Consider the following 24,315-nt stretch of genomic DNA (forward strand, 5'->3'; position numbering starts at 1 on the left):
GCTTGTTGCAGAGCGTGATCATTTACAGCAAAATCCTTTGAAGAGCACACAAGAAACACGAGTAAAGGCACATCCCTCTTACGGCACACACGACGCTGGAAAAGCCACTTGATGATGGGTGTATGGTAATTGCCGCCAGCCCAGAGACATCTCAACGCTATAGCCTTGATTCTTCACGAGGTGGAGAGATAAATAAGCCCCTTTTAATGAGAGTCTAAGTCACGCTGAGCTCATACAGCGACGCTTAAGCTACACGGCTCGTCCCGCTGGGGATTACACCTGCGTGGTTGTGCACTTGAACAGCGCCATTCAACTGCACAAGAGTCTGTGAATGACACGGCTTTATCGTCTAATCTGCTGCAGCTCCGCACCCACCGGGGCACGCTCGGTTATAGCACCAGGGCTGACAAGACACGTTTGTTTAGAGATCGGTATGACATTATGGAAAACACATGTTAATTGGGTCGTCGCACAGTTCTAAACAAATCGTTCTGTAATTGTCATATGTGTGTAACCTTACACACCTCCACCAAGTTGCGCGAGCTCCAAAACGAACGGCAAGTTTCATAAGTGATCATAAGGGTACCGTATCTCCAAATGCAATACTCTTTAGTACAAAAAAGCTTTTTTCTTTGCTTTGCAATATAGTCTCATAATAGTTAGTGGTTGGGCATTAACTGTTAGTCCGGGACCCAAAGTCTCAATATTGGGTTGAACCTGACATGGTCTGCTATACTTTTTATTTTTGTTTTTTCTTTTAACTTTGACCCTAAGGATTGGAGGGTCTGCTCTGCTGGAAAAATCGCGAATTGTGGCCATTTTAGTGTATGCACCATGTATTTTTATCAGAAAAAAGTAAAAAACTACTTTTTTCCCTCATATCCTCAGTTGGTTGGGTAGGCTGACAATAAATGCATTCCAGATACACAGAACACATGTGCTGATAACATCCACTGAAAAAATAGCTCTTAAAACACATTTCTACACATTTTTGCATCAATTTAATGCAAAAAAAATTAGCCGTTTTCTCACTTTTTCCCAATATTTTTATCTTTACTTCATTGGCATCAACTATTCCCCCCAGTTATGGCATCAGTCAATATGCCAGTATTTTCAACAGACTGTAGACACATTCCACAGAAAAAAATATCAAAATCCAACCAAAATCATTGGATCTGTGATGATTTAAAGACCAATTGTCAATCTACAGACTTAGAACCTCAGAACTGTGTCAAAAGTCACTTTTATTCATGCATTTATTGACAGCCTACCCAACCCATACACTAAAATGGCCACTTTTTGGGGGGTCAAAGTTAAAAGAAAAAACACAAATAAAAAGTGTAGCAGACCATGTCAGGTTCAACCCAATTCAAAGAGCTTTTAAGACTTTGGGTCCCTGACTATGTAGCCGCCCTAAACGGTGAGCTACATTTATGCAACAAAAATGACAAAGAGCTACTTCATGTGTAAATATGTGACTGAGGTGAGTTCAGAGGATATTTCAACAAAATTAAAGGAAATAACTAAAGTTTACCGTACAGACCACTCTCAGTCATGTGATTTTTGGTTGGCAATCAGCTGTTTGGAACTGTGCCTAATTAAATACAAACTAAAATGGAACCTCAAATGAATGGACAAATCAAATAATGACAACTCCTTAGTGGTGGGCGGAGTTCCAAACAGCTGATTTGCCAAACAAAATGACAGAGACTGAGAATGGTCTACATTCTTTACTGTATTAATCTAATTGTTTGCAGTCTTTGTTCAGTATGTTCAGAACATAAAGAAAATGTATTCAATCTTCATCACTGTCATTCATCCACGTTCCAAAAATCAAAGAGTTTAGACAAAAGAGAGGCTAAGTTCGCAGAATGGTACGCCTTTTTCCCCCCTTATTTTCAAACAAAAGCGGTGCAGTGGGACAGTGAGTGGCGGTACGAGGGACGACAGTGAAGAGAGCGCAGAGGGCGGCGAGAGGGAGATCCAGTGACTGATTGTTTGCGGCTCATCCTTTAGCCCGATGGCACTGGACTCAATCAAATTCCCCTCATTCCTGACCATCCATTAGCCCGGCGAGGAGGGACCTTGTTTCACTCCCTCAATTAAATGCACAGCCGCACATAATTAACGAGCGTTTTGTCCACAGATCAATAAACGGCCTGTTCATTAAAAGTCCCTTCGCAGCGCCAGTGCAGACTGCACAGCGGCTGGGGGAAGGAGGGGGCAGCAGTAGCACGTGCATGGCTCTGGCTGAGGAAGGATGTTTTAGGGGGGAGTGAAACATAGGAGAAACTGTACATTTTTACTGCAGAGAGATGAGTGGAAAAATTTGGGATTTTCTTCATTGGTCGTAGTGTGCATGTCCTTGTCCATTTTCCTTTCCCATTTTCCATGTGCACTGTATAGAGCAGTGGTTCTCAATTGATGGGTCAGGAAACCATTTTCAATCAAAGTTTGAATATTTTAAAATGATTCTTTTTATCTGTCATAATGTTTATTTCAACATTTGTTTAGTATTGTACGTGTTGTAAGAATTTTTATATATATATTTATATATACCTGGATTGACAACAAGAAAGCCTACGACTCAATGCCAGACACTTGGATCACTGGATGGTTGGAGCAATACAGCATCAACAGGACTCTAAGAGCCTTCATTGCAAACTCGATGAGGTTGTGGAAAACCACCCTTGAGGTCAATGGCAAGCCACTTGCACAAGTCTCCATCAAATGTGGCATAAACCAAGGAGACGCCCTGTCCCCACTGCTCAGCCAAATAATCAACAAGAATGGCTATGGATACCGACTCAGGAACGAGGCCACCGTCAGTTGCCTCATCTACGTGGATGACATCAAGCTGTACCCTAAGAATGAGCGAGACATCGACTCACTGATCCAGACCACCCGGATCTACAGTGCAGACATTGGGATGTCATTTGGACTACAGAAGTGTGGCTGGATGGTGACTAAGAGAGGGAAGGTAGTCCACACAGAAGGGGTCTCACTCCCAGAAGGAACAATGTCAGACATTGAGGACGGTGACAAGGTACCTTGGAATCCCAGAAGCAAATGGCAACCTCGAAGAGGTGACAAGGAAAGCGGCTACAGCCAAATACCTCCAAAGTGTAAGGCAGGTCCTAAGAAGCCAGCCAAGTCCCGGGCAATAAACAGCTACACCCTGCCAGTAATCAGATACCCTGCAGGAATAATAAGCTGGCCAAAGGATGAGATACAGACCACAGATGTTAAGACGCGAAAGCTCCTAACCATGCATGGAGGACAATTCCAAAGATGCCCTTCGTATCAATGGCCGAAGTGTAAACTCACTGTAAAATTTTCATCTTATGGCTGGTTGGTGATGAGACTTTCACAAACAAATAGCTTTGTTCTGGCGCATTGTCTAAGAAAGTCAGGAGTGGACTCTCCCGTGGAAAAACCCGGAGTGCCCCAGTTTTAAATTTGTAAAATCAGGCCTCCAGCTTTGTTTTCGACATTTTTCTCCCAGCCACTTTGCCTATCCAAAAGAAAAGCTCTATTCTAAAACAAAATCCCCAAAAAATGAACTGGCTATTTCTTTTTTGAACAAACGCAGATCAATATACACCACAGGAGATGGATTTAACATGAAGCGTGTCTGTTTGCCAACCCGCTGCCACCGGTGAACACACTAAATGATTACCCCAGTCACAGTTTAGGCGGCGTAATGATCAGCGCGCTCTCTGTCTGCGCCTCTCACCTCTCCCATCTGCCACGGACACAGTCGCTCTGAGGCGCGATAAAAGGGTTACAACACGCGGGGCCCTCACTGCGGAACGCTTTATTGTGTGTATGAGATTATCCCAGGCAGTGTCTTAGAAATAGAAATATTATGTCATTTCTTTTTGGTTCCAATATAGCGAAGACAAAACTACTTTCTGGTGGACGCACAGGTGGACAAGCCGGCTGTGCTGTGGAGAAGTATTAAAACTCAAGAGTGCATCAATATTGTTATATGTCTGTGGTGGGGATAATACAGCGAGGGTTACGGTATCTTCAAAAGTCTTGCTGACTATTGTGTGTAGGCCTTCAAAGTCAGGGGTAGAAGTGGGAGAAATTATGAGAAGGAATAACTTTCTAGACCTTAAGGAGACACAACTTTTCTGTAATTTAAAGGAAGGAACTTTGACGCCTCATTTAGCCTGAGTATGCTACGTCCACGGAATTAAATGAAATTAATCTGGTTGTTTTACTTTTGAAGGACGCTGGGGGGGGGCACCAATAGCTTTTTCTACAGCGCAGTAGTTTGTTCATCCTGCATAATGAGCCATGCGCTCAACAAAAGGGCAAAACACCGGATAATTGCCTAGTTTTAACATTGACGTCAAGTTTCTCCATGTTTCGGTGGGACGACAAACAGGATAACACCACTCCAGAACAACAACAACACCTCATGGAAAAAGTTTAGTCTCTTCGAAAGATATTCAGCCTTTCTTTATCTCTCACACAAACTTGCTACGATCTGAAAGGCCACGTTTTCTTCAGACGCTGGAAATATGAGGATGGGGAGTACACACACAAGGGGAGGAAGACAGAGGACAATAGCCTTGGAATACCCATGCTGCTGTGTGCGCTCGAGTCATTTCGAACTGCACAACAGCCTGGGGACCATGGCCGAGATTTTCGCATGGATTTGGGGACCAATCACAGAACGAGGAGGGACGGCAAGATGATGAAGAGCTATTCGATATACGGAAGCATGTAGATTGTTTACGGACAGCGGGACCCCATACGTCATATGATACGATGACATGATTGGCTATAGATACAGACGGCATCTCTGAAATCGCCCATATATGGTCATTTTTAGAAACAGTTAAGGAGGAAAACAACTTTGAAAAAATGTATATTTTCTCTAATTATTCAAAAACTACTGTAGCAAATGTTTAAATATGAATATAGTTTTCTACTAAATAAAGATACAAAGACATGGAGAGGAGCAAAGTGGTTCAACAGCCCATAAATACATGAATAACGGAGAATGCTAACTTGATGCTACATGTTAGCATCGGGCTAATGCTAACGGTTAGCTCGCGCTAGCTACAACTGCCGTTTTTTCACTTGTACAGAACAATCTGCTGTGAGAAAATATCCATATGGGCCCGACTTACACTTGACTTTATTTGTGTGTGATAAATAAGTTGATATTTCACCAGAAAATGGCAAAAAAAGAGTGGAAAATTGTGTTTCTCTAAAGATTCTATTATCCCCCTCGGCGAAGCCACGGCCCCTTCTATGACGAGATGCCGTCTGTATCTATGGCTACGTGCAGACGCATATGATAGACATTCGTATCGCCCAATGAACGGCTATGGACAATCGTAAACCACACCTCTCCTACGAGAAAATGAATTGGTGGTCAACAGACAAGCAGAACATAAGCATTGCCTAAAAAAATGAGTTATAATCTAGGAAATGCATATAAACTCCTATACTGCATTTTAAACTCAGAAAATAAAGCTGTCATTACTGATTTACATGCGATGAAAAAGGTACATTATTACATGACGGATTAAAGACATACTGACACTGTGTAAACTAGAATGCGTGATTTGAAGTACGTAAAACGGGCCATGGACATAATGTACGTACTTGGTGTAAATAGGGCGTTAATCTCTCATTCCTAACCTGATTTATTGAGCATTCAGCCATGTTTTTCGTGTAAAAAAAAAAAAAAAAAAACATCCAGGTAGTTCAATTATCAATCCGTGAATAAAACATAGCAGTAACAAATCTAGCCCAGAAAAAAATGACTAAAAAACGAAAGTAATAAAGGCTGAATGTTAAAATATTCTTTTGTTTGTGACCAATGAATAAACCTCAATCTTCCTCAATGTTCTTTAAAAAAAAAAAAAAAAGTTCAACAACACTAAAATCCACCGAGTACAGGCAAAGAAAGAACAACAGATGCTACAGATGTGGCGATTTACCAAAAGTGTAAAGTGTACTTGATAAATATTTGCTTCATCTGTTCGTACGATGGGAAGCAATTTTTTCTGAGCCAATTTCGGAGCGCGCCACACTTGGTCAGTCGTGCCGCAGATGGGTTCCCTGGTGCAACATCTGGCTGTCTCCAAATCCACATCCGTCCATTCAGTCGCAAGCCGCTGTAAAATTACCCCTTTGAGCCAGCGCAGAGCCCACTCCTCATTCAGCCCTTTGCGAAATTTTCTTCATTTTGTCTAATGTGCTAAATTCGCTCCCTGTCTGTGAACTAATGGATGTTGCAGAAAGGCTGTCTACTCCCCAGCTCCCAGCGCGATGATTTGTGCCAGTATCCAGGATTACCAGACATATGGAGGCATGCGAGTACACTAGCGCCAGCAAATGAGGCAAGAAACCGAGACGCATTCTCTCTCGCCGTTATGAAAACAGATGAAACTAAATGATTTTTACATCCATAAGCCGCAAATCATGGACAAATTGCGTACTTGTTGAGGATTGGAGAAATTGCATAACAATCTGCTTCTACAGCGGACAGCTTGCAAAGTTTTGTCTGGATAAATAGATTTTCGATACTTGAAAGTCTTAATGTGATTCTTGACTGCCAAATCTCAGCAATTCTACAAAAGGTTTTTTTTTCTTTTTGCGTAGGAAAAGTTTTGATTCTTTGAAAATTGTGTTACATCAAGTCAGAAGACAGGTGAGTGACAAGTACATTTTCCAAACAAATCAAGATACATATCAATCTTTGGCCTTATTTTTGGCAGGCTGCCTGGTTAGAAACTGTGGAAAGATTTTGAAATTGTGAGTCTCCATCAATATATTCTAATAGCATGTAAAAAAATGTTTTGATAGTTTTGTAAGATTTCTATTTCTCAAAAAGTAGGGTGAGGGGCTGAGTCACCTGGGAGGAACTCGGAGTAGAGCTGCAGCTCCTTCATCTCCCTCCCTGGGAAGGTGTTCCGGGCATGTCCCATTAGGAGAAGGCCTTTGGGAAGACCCAGGACACGCTGGAGGGACTATGTCTCCAGCCAAATGCCTCGGGATCTCCCCAGAACACCTGGACGAGGTGTGCGTTAGGGCTGAAAGATATATCGTATCGATATCGAGATATAAACATTCAAGAAATCAATAGCGCAAAAGAAAAATATATCGTTATTGTTTTGATATCAAGTTATGAACATTAAAAATATTAGAATGGAAAAAGCAAGATATAAACGATAAGGATTTTCATCGATAAAACTGCACTCTTTTGTGTTACGATTTTAGTTTTTTGAAAAATGCTTAGTTTTCACCTAACCCATAGTTATATCGTATCGATATCGTGATATCTCGCATGAATATCGAGATATGAAATGTTGTCCATATCGTTCAGCCCTGGTGTGCGTGGATAGGGAAGTCTGAACATCTCTGCTGAGACTGCTGCCTCTGCAACCCAGCCCCGGATAAAGCGGAGGAAAATGGAAAAACACTGTCAACAAATACTAAATTAAGAACAATTGCGGGATCTGTCTGTGTAGAGTTTGCGTCTTCTGCCCATGTTTACTTTCCGCTACAACATGTAGGGTTCACTCCCCTCTTTCCCATCTAAATATAAGTTGAAATTACTTTAGAACTTGTTATACCTGTTTTGGATCAGGTTCAGCATAGATCATATCCTTGGTTAAATGAAAGATGCTCTGGCCCAGACCTTTGAGACCTTTCTTTCTTTTTTTTTACACATGCGCTCTTCTATCCAGCGCATCCTTAGGCCTTCTCCGTGCAGTAAATCTAAACCATGTGACAAGCACCTGGCTACCGTCCAGCATCCCTGACCACATACAGTCCCTTGATCTATTGCGGACTGCCCATTGGACTACACTACATGGCCCCAAGCAAAGGCCACGGCAGTTCATCTGATTGTTATGAAAACATGCCAACCAGTGCGTCTGTGCGTGTGTGTGAGCAGTAATTCTTAGGTTTTTGATCAGAGCTGAAGGATTTAGAGCTAGTAATACCTTATCCTGGCATGGTACCAATGACACACTTTTTGGTTGTCTATCTCTTTGAACTCAGAAGAGCAAGGGAGAAAAAAAAGAAATCAAAATCACATGTTTTATCCTCTTTTTGTATCAGGGGAGCAAGCTTTGAAGTCAGTTCTTCAGCGGAGGAAAAACTGTTACTGAATATTCTATAGTGGCAGTCACTGTAAAAGTATGTTGAAAAGTATGTCAAGGCTATAAATGTACTTCTTTTTGAAGTAATGTCGGGCCATCGGAACGAACTGCGTGGGTTTAAATATATTGAATTAACTGTTATTAAAAAAATGCTTCTGAAATGCATTCATAGCGAATAAATGGTTGAATTATAGCAGATTTCTGAATAACTAACTCACTGAATAACTACTGTAACTCTGAATCGCATTACTTTAATCAAGAGTCCACAATGATACAGGGGCAGAACGATTCCAGTATGGCCTGTATGGCTGGTATCAAAGATAAAAGTATTGAAAGCAGGTGGTTTTTGGCTGTTCGGGGTTGGCATTAACCTCTTAACCCCCGCCTTAACCGAGCACATGTTCTCCAGTTCGGCATTACCCAAATCTAAAAGCCTCTTGAACCGAGAGCTTACAGCCTATAGGCCAGCGTAACGGCTCATTTGCTAAATTTTTGTGGTTTCATCACAGTCACATTACTCTAAAAAACAAAATGCGGCCAAAACACTACAAAAACGCGAGAACTCGACGAAAATGTGACAAAAATGTGGCAAAAATCGTACAATAAGCAACAAAAACGACTCAAACTGGACCACCAAAACGAGGAAGAAGCTTAATGGCTCGGTTCCACCTATCCTATTCTACTCTACCCTGCTCTACTTCGCCTGCATTTGAAATGTTTCCACCAGCCCACTTTACAGTTAACTGGTACTTTTTTTAGTACCTGCTTGGCCGTGGTACTAACCAGGCCAAGCAGGTACTGTTTCCAATGGATACAGTCAAAAACAAAGCCATATCCATGGATACACCCTGGTAACCATGGATAATATAGTATCAGATTCTACAGAATAGTGGAAACACAACCAGGCCAAGTAGAGTAGGACCAAACCAAGTAGAGTAGAGAAGGGTAGGGCTGGTGGAAACGAGCCAATAGATACGTTTTGTAGGTCTTTCAAATGAGGCGTTACATTGGCCTATAGCAGTGGTTCTCAACCTTTTGGAGCCGCGACCCCCATTGTAACAGGTAAAGGGGTTCTTGACCCCCCGCCCGGGTCACACCGTGAGCCGGGCCGACATAATTCTTAAAAAACAAATGGCTGAAATAAATTTCATCAAACTACGAACAAATAACAGCACTCTGGTAAAATAGCACATAACACCTGCTACAATAAAATATTCAAATGATCTGGCGACCCCCCAAATTTGTCTCGCAACCCCCAGGTTGAGAACCACTGGCCTATAGGCTGCAAGCTCTTGGGCAAAAGCTTTTAGATTTGGGTAAAACTACTCTGGTAAAGAGGTTAAAGGAAGTTCATCGGTTGTTTCAGCTCAAGTAAATGACAAAAAATAGTTTTCTGGTTCTAGACGATATTAAATTTTATTCATCAATCATTCAGGTATCGGTAGGGCTGGGCGATGGATCAAATTAATTCAATGCGGCCAATTTGGAAGCGTTTTAGAAGCTCTGTATCGAAATGACACCAGCGGAGAAGCAGCAACTTTCTGAAGATTTCTGCTGCTTCACAGAGCCCGCGTGTTGTGTTTTAAGAGGACGCGGATGAGTTTTCTTCTTGTCTTTTTAAGATATCGATTAAAGCAAAGTATGACTTGAATTTTTATTTGTGCGCTTTTTACTGACCAAAATCTGAAGAAAAGGCCTTTGTTTATGTATTAAACTAAGAACAGGCCAAAGAAAACTGTTTTACCCCCACCTGAACCGAGCACATTTTCTCCAGTTTGGCTTTATCCAAAATCTAAAAGCTTCTTCCAAAACAGTGTCAAAATAGCCAAAAAAACCGAGCCAAGAACGAAGATGAAAACGCCACAAAAGAGCGACAAAAACGTGATGACAAAGTGACAAAAAAGCAACAAACACAAGTAAAAAGATCATTTTAGATGAGTTTTGTAGGTTTTAGCTTGCAACTGAGGCTTTACACTGGCCTATAGGCTGTAAACTTTGAAATGTGGGTAAAGCTAAACTGGAGAAAATGTACTTAGTTCAGGTGGGGTTTAAGAGGTTAAACTGTCAATGTTTATATTTTTTCCCACCAATGCTTTAGAGAGGGTTTTTTTTTGGTAATATTTGAAAATGCATCTTGATCACCACCTTGCACTTTGTTTGTAGCTGTAATAAAAGTTGATTCTGCATATCAGCCCCCGAATCCAGAACCCCTTTTAAAGAATGAATCATCACATGTCAAGCGGGAGGTATTTGCCGCTTAATCGCAACCATTTGTCCCGGAGGCAGCCTTGTGGCCTGCCATCATGTCCTTGAGCGTGTCAGTGAACCCCTGCTGCTCTTGAACGCTTGTCGCTCCACATGTCAGCCTTCGACTAACAACACACGGGCATTTACATCAAACGCTGTGGCCCGAGGTGCGGACTGACCAACTGGGACCTGCACTGGTTCTAACAAGCCCGGGGTTTTAGTTCGGGAGCGCATATAGCGATAAAAGCGGGATTCGATTCTTGTGGAAGATTTGACCATCACCGTTCGATTTTTAACATTCAATCACAAACTGTTTTACACTTGCAGTTTCAGCTTCATGCGCACTTCCTGTTTGAGCTTATAAGCACCAGCTAATTCCTGCGAGATTTGAACGGGCAAAGCTGTCTTCCTCCAAGGCATCCAATAGCAGCAAACATCACCCCTGGTTATATCAGATTATAGCATGCACTACATTCAATTACAAGCCATGGCAGATGGTGTAAACAAAATCAAACGCACATAATCTCGGAGATTGGATCCTTCAGTTCGATATTAACCCTAATATCTGAACGGCTGACACAGGACTAGACATATTAAGACGTGGCCATAAGCTGATGATTTAGCAGTTTCGGGATGTGGGCTAATCCAGAGCACTGGGAATTCATGTAGTGGAAGGGGAGTGAGGACTGAATACTGAAAGACGGAATGAAAACAAACAAAAAGACAAAAAGCGCAGTCTTTCATGTCCCTTGAATTAACCAGATGAGCTCGCATGTATTTTTGCTTCTTGCTGCTAAAATACGGTTCAGCAACTACAAAATGGTTCATGGAGAATATGCGGTCAAATGTCAACAGCTTTTGACTATAGATACAGACGGCGTCTCTGGAATCGCCCATATATGGTAATTTTTGAAAACAGTTAAGGGGGAAAACAATTTTGAAAAAATGTATATTTTCTCTAATTATTCAAAAACTACTGTAACAAATGCTGAAATATGAACATAGTTTTCTACTAAATAATGATTCAAAGACATGGGGAGGAGCAAAGTGGTTCAACAGCCCATAAATACATGAATAACGGAGAATGCTAACCTGATGCTACATGTTAGCATCGGGCTAATGCTAGCGGTTAGCTAGCGCTAGCTACAACTGCCGTTTTTTCACTTCTACTGAACAATCTGCTGTGAGAAAATATCCATATGGACCCGATTTACACTGGACTTTATTTGTGTGTGATAAATAAGTTCATATTCCACCAGAAAATGGCAAAAAAGAGTGGAAAATTGTGTTTCTCTAAAGATTCTATTTTCCCCCTCGGCGAAGCCACGCCCCCTTCTATGACGAGATGCCGTCTGTATCTATAGTCCCAAGAAGGTACAATTATTGAAAGAATGATGCATCACAAAGTCTGAACTTCTTAATCTATTGAGTTTAACAAAATCCAACTTTCAACTGAGCGCTGAATACTGACATTGAAGTACACACACATTAACTGTGTCCACGACATTCATTCATTCAGTTTCTTCTTTACAGTTAACCTTTATATTATATTTGAAGAGAATCATCCAGTGTTGGTCTGAATAATACAACATTATAGTGCATTACTCATTGAGAACAAGGTCACAGCATGAAAGCCATGTAGGACATTCTCTCCCCATCACCTGTCTACTATAGAAATGCCTTCGTATCGCAAGAGTTGTATAAATAGCTCTAGTTTCTACAGTGCTTACACAACTACTTTAGGTCAGGAACACAATGATTGAGTTTATTTGCTTCTTGTTTGTCGTGGCACTCTTGAGTGGTTGTCTAACAATGCTCATACAAGGACAGTGAGATGACGCTGTTGCCTATCAAGAAAGTTTCATTCAGACATCAGATTTGCTCAGGTGATAATTGTGATAGTCTTACATGTGCTGTAAACCGTTCCAAAAATACAAAATGTTAAGTCCGGGCCTTCATACTGTGAGATTTCAGTCATGTAGTTGAAAAATAATGGTTTTATTTCTAACATCAACATCTCTACACTCTGTGGACTGTTTTACCATTTCAGAAATATTTCAACTTCTCTATAAAACTGAAAATGAACTGAACCTGCAATGTTATATCATCTGCAGGACCACATGGGACCCTAGTCGATTTGTGTGCATACAAAATCTCCATGAATTTCACTGGCAAAAAATCTCTTTCTTATTTTAGTATGCCCCTTCTTCTTTCATAGGCAGGAAGAAGTAAGAAGGCAGTCGCTGGCCAAGCATATTAAACAGCCAATCGGGTGACTAATGGTTATTGTAACTCATTTCTACATTATTAAAATGGAGAAGCGTGCTAGACCTTATTACCTCATACCCCACAGCATATGCAAATAACAGACTCACCATCCTTCAGTCGGGCGACCTTGCTGCCACTCTTGAGCGAACGCTGGCTCTTGGGTCCTTGGGGTTGTCTTTCTCACACCGTTGCACATCAGCTCTCAGATTTCTAAAGAAAAAAAACAAAGCCACAACAGAGCACGTGAACTTGAATGTTTTACCCTCTGTTTAAAAAAAAGAAAAGAAAAAAAAAACTCCTCCAGTTAGTTTGGTAATGGGAGGGATAAGGGGGCAGGTGGAGAGGTGGAGACGAGAAGGAGAAAACGGCGGGGGAAAGGCAATTTGCTAATGGAACACAGAAATAGTGCGTGTGCGTAGACCCGTCGCACAAGGGAGGGGGAAAAAAAAGAGTGAAGCGCTATCTGTCTGGTAAGAGCGCAGTGAGCTATAGGGCAGTTGCTAAAGTGGTTTTAAAAAACAGCATCATTAACTGCTATCTTCATCTCAGGTGCAAGGCTAGGGAGCAGAGGAGGGAACGAGGCAGGAGAGAGACAGACAGGCAGAGAGCGTGAGGTAAGATAGCAGTCAATTAGGAAGCGCAGGTGAAAAATAAAGCTGTATGTCATTTTCAGCAGTTGTGTGTAAATCAAATTGTGTAAATTCATGGACTAACTAGTTTCATTTGCAAATGTGAAGAAATGTGTTATGCTTGTGATGCTTTCATTAGCATTACGGATATGAATCTCACTCCATGTTTGAATTGCCTTCTTTGAGAATGCGGATTTTCAGCTGTGAAACAAAATCGGAACTTACACATCTCTCGGCGGCAGTGCACGAAACACTGATAGAATTTTAAAACCACTGGAAGGATGAAATTAACCATAATAAATTGCATTAGAATTATAAATATGTATTTTTAATAAGGAATAATTAAAGGGGGGGTATTATGCAAAAGCTTTACATCATGTTATTATGTCATTCCCTCATTAAAAACATGCCTGAAGTGTTGCCTTGGTACATTCATATATTTTTGAGTAATTTGTAAAAACTCTGATGGCAGCCATTTTAGGGATTGCCTGAGTCCTCCTAGGAACGCCCCACCTCCTGGAGACGCCTCCGAGTTTTCGTCACCAGCCGAGTAACCAACCACTGCTCCTCAGCAGAACCCCCTCCCCACTGATGCCACAGACAGCGTGTGGAGGGGGCATGTTGGAAAGGCTCAGAGGCCTATTTCAAGACATTCGCTACAGCCATTTTGAGAGAGCAATTTTATACAAGGCAGTTATTCTAATTTACTGCATTTACAGACCAACAGAAGGTTTGGTCATCATTGTAGTGTGATATAGACTGGTGCTATGGGACTGAAAAAAGCATAATACCCCCTCTTTAAGATATACAGAATATTGGGAAACCTCTTTTTCCGGAAGTTCTGCCATGAATTTTGCCCGCCCCTTTTCTCCTATCTGTTAACATGGGACTGAAGAAGTCCACATAGAATCAGTTACTACATGAAAACAAGGCTTTTTTTGGCCGCGCTGAGAAACGGTGCAGTGTTGACATGTTGGTGCAAATGAACATTGGCCATTTTACACAAATCAATCTACTAAACATCAGATTTGAGTCTGTACAACGGAAGTGGGCGGGGCGGAATAAGGTGAATAGCCACACAAAGACAAACCCATTCTCTACAAACACGGAGCCAGCTGAGTAAATGTGGGCGTTCACAAAATCCAGTCATGTGTGTAAAATCACTGGGATTTATATGTCAGGCCTGTGTGTGGAGCTGTGATGCTACCACATATAATAGAAGACGATTGCAGATAGGGCATGCACAGTAAAGTTTTTGGTGAGTAAACTTTTCTGCCCTAGCACTAGCTAGGCACATAGACAATCATCTTTCGACAAATAACCACACCGTTGTTCCTCTTTGCTGAGTTGTCTACTGGCTGGATGCATGTCAGATGAATTAATGGCAAAACTGTGAACAGACAGAGCATGTATGAGCATGACATGTAGCAACATGGATAAGAACAGCATTTAACTAAATATATGACCCCTAAACCACTTGCTAGGACTCATTAAAATACACCAATAAACATAACTGAAAAAGTAAACAAGCTAACGTTAGCGGCGAGCTAACGGCTAATTAGCGTCTATGCTAACGCCTGATAAAACGTCACTTTTGGAGAAATAAATTGTCAATAACAACACAAAATGCTCTATGCAGTTACTACTAAACGTATACTAGTGAAATATATTGTTTGTACAAACTTACAGGCTGTGCTGGCTTATGACAGAGTGAGGCAGGTACAGAAGAACTAAGAAGGTCTAACTCTCTTCTCTCGTGAGACAGGAAGTGGCTAACGGCGGCACTTCCGGTAGTACGTAAAAATAAAACGGACAATATAAAGTATTGCTAAGAAGAAGTAATGGTTGTAAGAACCAAATAACACAAAAGAAATATGGGATGGCTAAATATAAACAGTAACATCATCATGGATTTACAATTTAGTACAGAATTTATGGTTCAAACGTCATGGGACTACAGCAGAAATACTGTCAGTGACCGGACTTTCACTGTCAGACAGATATTACAGTTTGTAATTGTTGAATAAAAAAATTAAAAAAAACTGTCAGATCAAAGATGAGACCAATTCTACTTGCTCGCAGACCAGAGTAAAAATGAATTTAAGGTCAGTAGATTATGGATAACATACAACGCTGGCTCTGTAATTTCATCGTTTTAATAAAAGTTGGGGTGGAGCCACATACACAGCATTGTGAGACCTTTCCACTCCAAGACCACGTTTGGAAAATATTAATTTTACAGACCCCTCAAATGCCGGGTTCGTGTGGGTGATACGCTGGATTGATAACATATTTTTTTAGTCCTGAGCTTGACTTTGTGTGGACAGGGCCATTTACTGGGGCTGTTTATAGTTTAGGGAAGGGAAACTACAGTCCTTTCTGTCACTATAATCATTTAAATTATGATTTTTTTCTTAGTTGTTAGCTTATTTTAAAGTTTAAAAATGTTAAAGAGGGGGTATTATGCTTTTTTCAATCACATAGCACCAGTCTATATCACACTACAATGATGACGAAACCTTCAGTTGGTCTGTAAATGCAGCAAATTAAAATAACGGCCTTGTATAAAATTGCTCTTTCAAAATGGCTGTAGTGAATGTCTTGAAATAGGCCTCTGTCTCTTTAAGAACCTCTGACCCTTTCCGACACGCCCCCTCCACATGCTGTCTGTGGCATCAGTGGGGAGGGGGTTCTGCTGAGGAGCAGTGGTTGGTTACTCGGCTGGTGACGAAAGCTCGGAGGCGTCTCCAGGAGGTGGGGGCGTTCCTAGGAGGACTCAGGCAAACCTATCCCTAAAATGGCCGCCATCAGAGTTTTTACAGATTACTCAAAAATACGTGAATGTGCCAAGGCAACACTTCAGGCATGTTTTTAATGAGGGAATGACATAATAGCATGATGTTAAGCTTGAAAAAGTCGATACTCCCCCTTTAAAGTATTTTCTTCCCCCTACATGTTCCAGCCATGTCCTAATGTGTAGAATGAGCTCAGACCTGTTCACCACAACTGCTTCTAAAATTCTGCACTGTGACTCAAAAAGTGCCGTCATGCATGAGCTTAATATAGAAGCTGCAGTTATGCATAAGACCTGAGGTGGCAGTAGTGAGCATACAATGACTAACTTGCATCTAGCCGCTTTAAGACTTGCCGCATTGATTTTTATTGTGTTTGTTATTTGTGTTTCAGACGAGCTGAGCCCTTCAGCCCAGAAAGGTCTAAGGTCAACATGAGTGTAACCTGAACGTGCCATAGCTGTGAGTTTTATTGACGTTCCTTTCACAGCTGAAAATGTGTTTTCTCAAAACAGAAAATCCGAGTATAAAATGCGTTCCTGTTAAAAAATCACAAGTGAGCACAGATTCTTTCATATTTGCAAATGAAGGAAGTTGAAACCTTCCGAAGTGATTCAAGATTTAAAGAGATAAAGAGTGTGGGAGGAAACAGGAGGAATAGTTGGAGGAGAGAGTAAATGGCTCGGGAGGTAAACAAAAAAGACAAGAGAGACAGAGAAGGAGGTGTTAAAGTAAGCGAGCAAAAGAGGAGGCAGTGGGGGGAGAGAAAGGGAACGAGGATGCTCCAGAGATCAGTCAATGGCATGCAATCTTCATTTAATTACCTGCTTTAGCTTAGCCACCGCACTACCCCTCCCCACCCGCCTATGCTTGACACTGGCGTAGCCCGGGGGAATTGTAGCGCCGCTATTTAACTCGGCTAATTACTGTCTATAACTTCGGACTAATCACGCCAACTGGGGGCCCCCTGACAGCCTTACACGGAGCTATCGGCCAAAACGGTGTCACGCTCTTGTAAGCATGTGTCCTGATAACAAGGAGCAAACCGGCGTCTTGATGGAGCGCGCGGAGTTTAGGCTTCTTAATTTGGTGGAACATTATTTACTCGCGCAATCACCCCCCGCGACTGGTTGCCTTTTGGAAGCAGAGTCGATTTTTAGCGCTTGACTGGGAAAGGCGAGCGCACGAGAGAACCGTGAGTATTTCTCGCCGTGTGCTCTCAGACAACATTTAGCAGGTTATGAATATTGTTGGGTAAATGCGTGTTGTACTATGGGTTTATGTTTCTTATTATGGAGGAGAGGCATGTCAAATCTAATTGTCGTAGGCCCCAGTGAGTCTGCCTACAGTCCTGCTCACAGTTCTGACCCATTTTGTCAAGGTAGACTAAGGCTATATCCACACGAAGACAAAACGCTTATATTTTCAGAAACTTTCTTTGTAAGCAGGAAGCCAGCTTAGTAAATGCGTGCGTCCACATGGGTCGACTCAGGTCTGTGAAAACGGCACAATTCATCTTCCAGGCCTGTGTGAGGCGCTGTGACGGCAACACAGATAATAGAACAAGATGTAGAGGGCGCATGCGCAGTAAAGTTATGTGGAATGTAAACAGTGAAAATGAAACTGATTCAAGGATTTAGGATCTACAGAAGAGACGAGGAGGCGAGTTTATTCTTCAGACAAAACGGAACTAATACAGAAAAACCTGTCAGTGACCGGACTTTTCTACTTGTCACCTGTGGCTTGTGGACTGCAGTGAAGCAAAGAGGAGCGGAGTAAAACCATCATAGATCCATGAGTAAAACTCAGTATGAGGTCAGTAGATTATGGATCACAGACGCCACTCTGGTGCTGTGATGTCATCGTTTTAGTAAAAGTTGCCGAGAGGTCCTAACAACGGCGCCACGTAAACGGCGTTTTGAGATCTTCCCACTCTGGGACCTAGTTTGAAAAATGTTCGTTTACAAACCCCCAAAACGCCGGTATGGACCATACACTGGATTGGTCCTCAGCTTGACTTCGTATGGACGGGCCTAAGAAAATGACAAAAGTTTTTGTACAACTTTAAGGCCATGGGTGCAGTATAGCTTTGTATACTGGCACTGCATGCTGTCTCTCCACGCAAGCACTGCATCAAACACTCCAAAACGCTGCTATTTTAAGTACTCTTCTCCTACCATTATGCAAAAAAGTCTGTAGTATAACCATGGGAATACATACAGAATGTGTAACACTTTCTCTAATCCACAATCAAGCAATCACGCAAAACAGTAGGACAGACACAACCTCATGCACAGCACGCTGCTTTCTCCTTCCTTACAACATGATATTTCCTCCTCTTAATTCAGTGACATTTAATGGAAAGGTGCATCCTGCTAAGTACAAGATGATATTAGTGCCCCAGAGCGATGACCTCTTATCGCCGGCTGTTTGCTCCCGCATTTAAGCTTACCATAGGCAGCAACTCACACCTGGTTAAGCACGACGTCTCTCTAAATAGCCTGTCGTCTGATTTGAAAATACGGGGGATTCTGATCGAGTGAATAAGCAGAGTAAATCGATAACAACAAAGCAGCGCTGTTAAAGGCAACTGTAAAACCACTTACAGACAGCCGCAGGGGTGGTGCACTTGTGTAGGTCGGTGTTGTAAGAACAGGTAGACAGATTAAAAGCAGAGGAGTCGAGGTGTGAATGAGAATACTATTAATGTCATTCAGCTAGCAAGCTTCACGCTGACGTAATACCACCAGTCAAAATGATTTTATTCATATGGATCATATCAGATTCCAAATGCAAGAGGCAGTTCCCATCGGCTTTGACGGCCGATGGCGAAGCGGCAGAGACGGCTTACAGAAGTGGCAGACAACATGAAGTACAAAAAGGGGAAAAAATGTAACTTTACTAAAGTGTTGGGAAAAAGTGCATTTTCACCAGTTCAGCTTTAACCACATCTAAAATGTTGCAGCCTACAGGCCAGAGTAACTCCTCATTTGAAAGCTAAGACAAAACTGATCTAATATACGTATATACTGTATATACTGATATTTTTCCTCGCATTGTTGCCACGTTGACGTCACTTTATTGACATGTTTTCCATTCTCTTTTTTGTTGCGTTTTCGTCCAATTTTTTGCCACTTTTTCGTCCCTTTACTCTTTTTTTCTCACTTTTTCGTCAAATATTTGTCTCTTTTTTGTCACTTTTTTGTCACTTTTTTGTCACTTTTCCATCACATTTTCGTCACTTTTTCATCACATTTTTGTCACCTTTTCATCACATTTTTCATCACACTCTTTTCATTGCTTTTTTGTTACTTTTGAGGCTTTTTTTGGTTACATTTCCATCCTGGTTTTCGTCACATTTTTGTCACTTTTTTCATGCCAGAGTAACTCCTCATTTGAAAGCTAAGACAAAACTGATCTAATATATATACACTGATATTTTTCCTCGCATTGTTTATTGACATTTTTTCCATTCTCTTTTTTGTTGCGTTTTCGTCCAATTTTTTGCCACTTTTTCGTCACTTTACTCTTTTGTTGCTTTTTTGTCACATTTTAGTCACATTTTTCTCACTTTTTTGTCACATTTTTCTCACATTTTTCTCACATTTTTGTCACTTTTTCGTCAAATATTTGTCTCTTTTTTGTCACATTTCTGTCACTTTTTTGTCACTTTTTGTCACTTTTGTGTCACTTTTCCATCACATTTTCGTCACTTTTCCATCACATTTTTGTCACTTTTTCATCACATTTTTGTCACCTTTTCATCACATTTTTGTCACCTTTTCATCACATGTTTCATCGCACTCTTGTCTCTTTTTCATTCTTTTTGTTACATTTCCAACATTTTTGTGTGTGTCACTTTTCCATCCTGGTTTTCGTCTCATTTTTGTCACTTTTTTTCAAGAAGCTTTTAGATTTGGGTAAAGCCAAACTGGAGAAAACATTGTAACACAGCATATTGTAGCCATGGAATTATTTACATCCATTGCTCCACATCCACAGTCGCAAACTTACACGCACTGGCTCTAAAGAGGCCCCGATACAGAGCCCTTCCATCCAGCCCACAAACATGACCAAGCCCAGGATGTATATTGTCTAAAAAGAAGGAGCAACACCACCTTCACTGACATAAAGATAAGTAATCAGTCTATTTTACTATTTTACTAAAACGCCCTAAAACGCAGCCGTCCCAAACCCAATTGAGGCCCTTGAATGAAAAGTTTGCCCATACCTGCAGTAGTGGATGTTTTTAGTGGCAACCAGAGCGTCAGAACATCTATGGCCTTTTTGTGTGTAAACTCCACACAAAAAGAACTGGAACCCATGAACCGAGGCAAGAACGCTAACCCCAGAGCCATGTTGCTGATGGCCTTGTAGGCTTTCTCGTAGAAAAGGAACAGAACTATTTGGTTTCTTACAAGCACTGAGATACTCTTGTGGTTTAATTTTCACAAACTTGTTTTTTTTCCTTTACAAACATTGAGTTCATTGTATAGCCATCTCTGAAACAACTCCGGGGTCTTTGCGTCAAGAGTAGACTGAAATCCAAATTGCAATTAATAGCGGCTGAAAACACACTTTCTGTAATTGCTTTTATAGAATTTATTTTATTGCTTTGAGAGTACTCTAAGCCCTTTTGACAGAGCAAGTACTAAAGCGATGACTATGCGTTTTTGTATTTTTCTTTCTTTTGACGACTCAAACCCCTGTAAAGCAAAGTCATTGGTCCCGTTTGGATCACTTTTCTTTTGTGGATCCAAAGCTCCAGTGTTAATACAATGGCATAATTATAAGCTCGTCCAATTAGATAGATACCACTACCAGAGCTGGCTGCTTCTTACACCAGAAAATGAGGAGGAAAAATCTTACATAAAACGCGAAAAGCATAATTATATTTCCGAAAAGTTTTGAGAAACGATAACATCTCTTAAAAGTTCAGGTAGTGGGCCTTCGTTTAAGATGACAATTTTGGTATTTCTCCTGCCTACTGTCCGTAAGATAAAGGGGCTGAAGTCAGTCCACACTGGTCATGTTGCTCGGCTTGGAAACTCCTGAATTACTCGCATGGCTAGCACTTAAGGGGCTTTCACACCTCACGCATCCGATTAAAACAAACTCAATACACTTGTTATTACAGTTCACCTGAGCTGGCGTGAAAGCTGTCCAATAAATCCTGGTGCAGGCAAACAAACCAAAGTCAGTCAGGCTGAAAAAGGTAGAGAGTGGCCTGTTTCTCCAGTCTTGGCAAGTATTAGGATTAGTCATTTCTCTTCCCAAACAGTCTCAGGTGCTAAATATAATGAAAGGACTGCTGATGAAGACACAGCTAATCTCACTGAACACTGAAGTCATCATTCACAGGTCTTATTTTTTTCAACACAATTGCTATGAAGTAAATGATTTTGTTTTTCTAAGCAATGTTTTAGATGTCTGTGTTCACGCGGGAAAACGGATGGGCAGTGAGCAACCACAATGCTATACAGACGGCATCTTTGGAAATGTCCATATACAGTATTGTCATGTATGAAGCAGCACTAAATAAAGATACAGAGAGAGGACCAAAGTGGTTTACTCATAGAAATAAAAAAGTGAAGCAGCATTTGATCCTAACGTATGTGGACAGTTAGCAAGTCGGCTAGTCCGGGAGACTTTTCAGAGTTCGTTAACCTGTATTTTTCCAATAGCCGTTAGCATAGCCACCAAACATTGCAAAGTACACTGCAAAAAGTATTTAACTAGATCAGTATAAACATCTCAATTTGAGCATAATAATCCAAATTTTAGTTGTTTTGACTAGTTAAGAATTTCTTGGGCATTTGTCCTAGATTATTTCACTTGTTCTGAGGTGTTTCTGACTCGTTTCGATACATTTCGTCCTTATTTCAGGTAATTTTCTTTGCCAATGGGGTAAGAAAATTGGTCTTATCTCATTGGCAATTTTACTTTTCTTATTTCAAGCGAGATTTACCCTAGAACTGGTCTGAAATGTCCTCAAACAAGCAAAGTAAACTTGGTCCGATCAGGAAAAGTGTCTAAATGAGTGAAAACCGCTCAAAACAAGATACATTTCCTCAATTCAAGTCATTTAAGCCAATGCTTGATGTTTACTTTTTGTAGTGTATGAACGATGCAGATGTTTTCAGCTGTTGTCAACCATCAACCACATAAAGGTAAGGTCAAAGCCTAATTAGAAATCAATAATGAATGTACAGACCTTTGGAGATTTTATTAGATATATTATAGATTAGCGTTTAAAAGCGTCCTCTGAGCTAAATGCTAAATAAAATTCAGTTTTAAGTTTTTGTGGTGTCGGATACACATCAACTGGCCGTTAAAAATCTTATAAGATGTCACAGAGATTATATAAATGTCATGATAAGCATAAAGCAAAACTCACCATATGTTAGTGTCTATTCATTTGAATGGGGATGGAACGATCAATTTAAATCAGATCCGGTCACGGGACTAACAAAATGGGCGCATTTGTAGGAAGCAGTTTTTTTTTCTTATTTTTACATGCTACAAGAAAACACACACATTTCAAAACATTAACAATTATGAGCCTTCTTAAAATGGTTTGTTTTCAATTGAGTCTCCACGGGGAGGCTGTTCAAAAGCCTTGGCGCGGCAGAGCAGAAGGCTCTGTCCTCCATGGTTCAGCGCTTGGTGGTAGGAACATGAAGGTGGAGGCTACTGGATGACCTCAGGGTGCACGGGTGGAGGGTTGCCGTTATATGAGTTCCTGCAGGTATAATGGAGCGTGACCAGTGGTGCATTCTACTGAACAATTTGCTGTGAAGAAAAAAAAAAAACATCCATATGGACCTTGACGTTATTGGTGTGTGAGAAATATGTTCATAGTCCCCAGAAAACGGCTAAAACGAATGAAAAATTGTGATCCCAATGAGAGACTTTGTTGATGCTTTTCCAACTTGAGGCTGAAGGTACTAACTCGGAAGAATGGCCTTATTACTGTGCATGTTTCAGGTTGATGGGAAAAACAAGCACAGACACAAAACCCCCCTCAAACATGCAAGCTCTACTCAAACACCAATGGCAAGCTAGGAGTCAAACCCAGTGCCTGAGATGAGAGTGTGACTCATTATGCCGCCAAAAATAAGGAGGCTAAATAAAGTCAACACCACAACCGCCTTGGTTTGTTGGAATTGCCTGATGAAGCAGCAGAGGGTAATAGAGACATGTTGAGAGGTGCCAAATTACATCACACAGCTTCTCATACCGCTTCAAACAGGAAACTAGCAGTCCTTTTTTTAATGATCCGCTTGACACCCAAAGAATAATGAGAGTCCCCCACTGCTTCGGTGTCACTATTCAGGGTTATTATAAGCTACGCCATTAACTGCCAGATAATTCAGTAGTTTGTTTTTGCAGAGCCATATTGATGTTTCCACGGCACATAAATTACCGCACTGTCTGTCGTGTATGTTCCGCAAATTGGTGAACACAAACAAATAGCTCCTCCAAGTTTCTCTGCACCAAGGCTGTGTTATTCCCCCGTGAATCCATCACATCACAGCCTCTCTAAATACAAACCACACGGTCCACTGAGAAGCGCGCGGCATAAATCCCTATAGCAGGCTCTCCACCTCCCAGCGTGCGCACTCTCTGCTGCACGCCGCAGCTCGGAGGGAGTTTATACCAATTCCCAGCAGACTTCTATTTCTATTTATACAGGTTGGAGAATGAGGCGGCTCATATCGAAAGCCCCACGTTTGCATTCGCCTCGTGGGTGTAGCTTGAGGTGACGATGCGCGCGCAGGGGGGGGAGCGATGGTTCTGAGGATCTAATCTTTTAATCTGGCCGGCTCCTCGGTGACTCGGGGTGGTGTGCGGTCAAGATAGCAGCGGGACAGGGCGGAGTCTGCGGAGGTGTAATATGCTCGTCAAAAGGAACAAGAAAGTGTCCTCGTATGACATCGGGTCAAACAAATCAAACAAGCGAGTCTGTCTTAACGAAAGCCGAAATCAAACAAAGCTGGATTAAGTCGGACTCAAATTTCCCATGACTCCAATATTGTGTCATTGTGTCCGTAATCTGTTTGTTTCTATACACTGAGTTCCAAATGATTATGCAAATTGTATTTCAGTGTCAAAAAGGTTAAAAAAAAATAGTTTTTCAATGAAACTCATGTATAGTATTGTGTCTCAGGGCTCTTTGAATCACTGACATCAATCTCAGACGCCTGTGATGATTAGTTTTCATGTAAACCCAGTTAAGGGAAA

The 24,315-nt window shown here is 41.3% G+C and overlaps 2 long non-coding RNA genes across 2 annotated transcripts in view; one reads left to right on the forward strand and one right to left on the reverse strand.

Moving 5' to 3' along the window:
* The window catches only part of LOC306980134, a 452,652-nt gene that overhangs the window by 419,111 nt on the left and 9,226 nt on the right, over positions 1-24,315 (forward strand). The gene's annotated exons all lie outside the window — the stretch shown is intronic.
* Positions 1-24,315, reverse strand: part of LOC306980129 — a 169,491-nt gene that overhangs the window by 57,591 nt on the left and 87,585 nt on the right. The window contains exon 2 of the long non-coding RNA XR_013793992.1: positions 12,758-12,860. This is a non-coding gene — a long non-coding RNA (uncharacterized lncRNA). The remainder of the gene's footprint in view (positions 1-12,757; positions 12,861-24,315) is intronic.

The sequence above is a fragment of the Gobius niger genome (genome assembly GCF_951799975.1).
Source record: "Gobius niger genome assembly, chromosome: 20".
In the NCBI taxonomy this organism is placed as follows: Eukaryota; Metazoa; Chordata; class Actinopteri; order Gobiiformes; family Gobiidae; genus Gobius; species Gobius niger.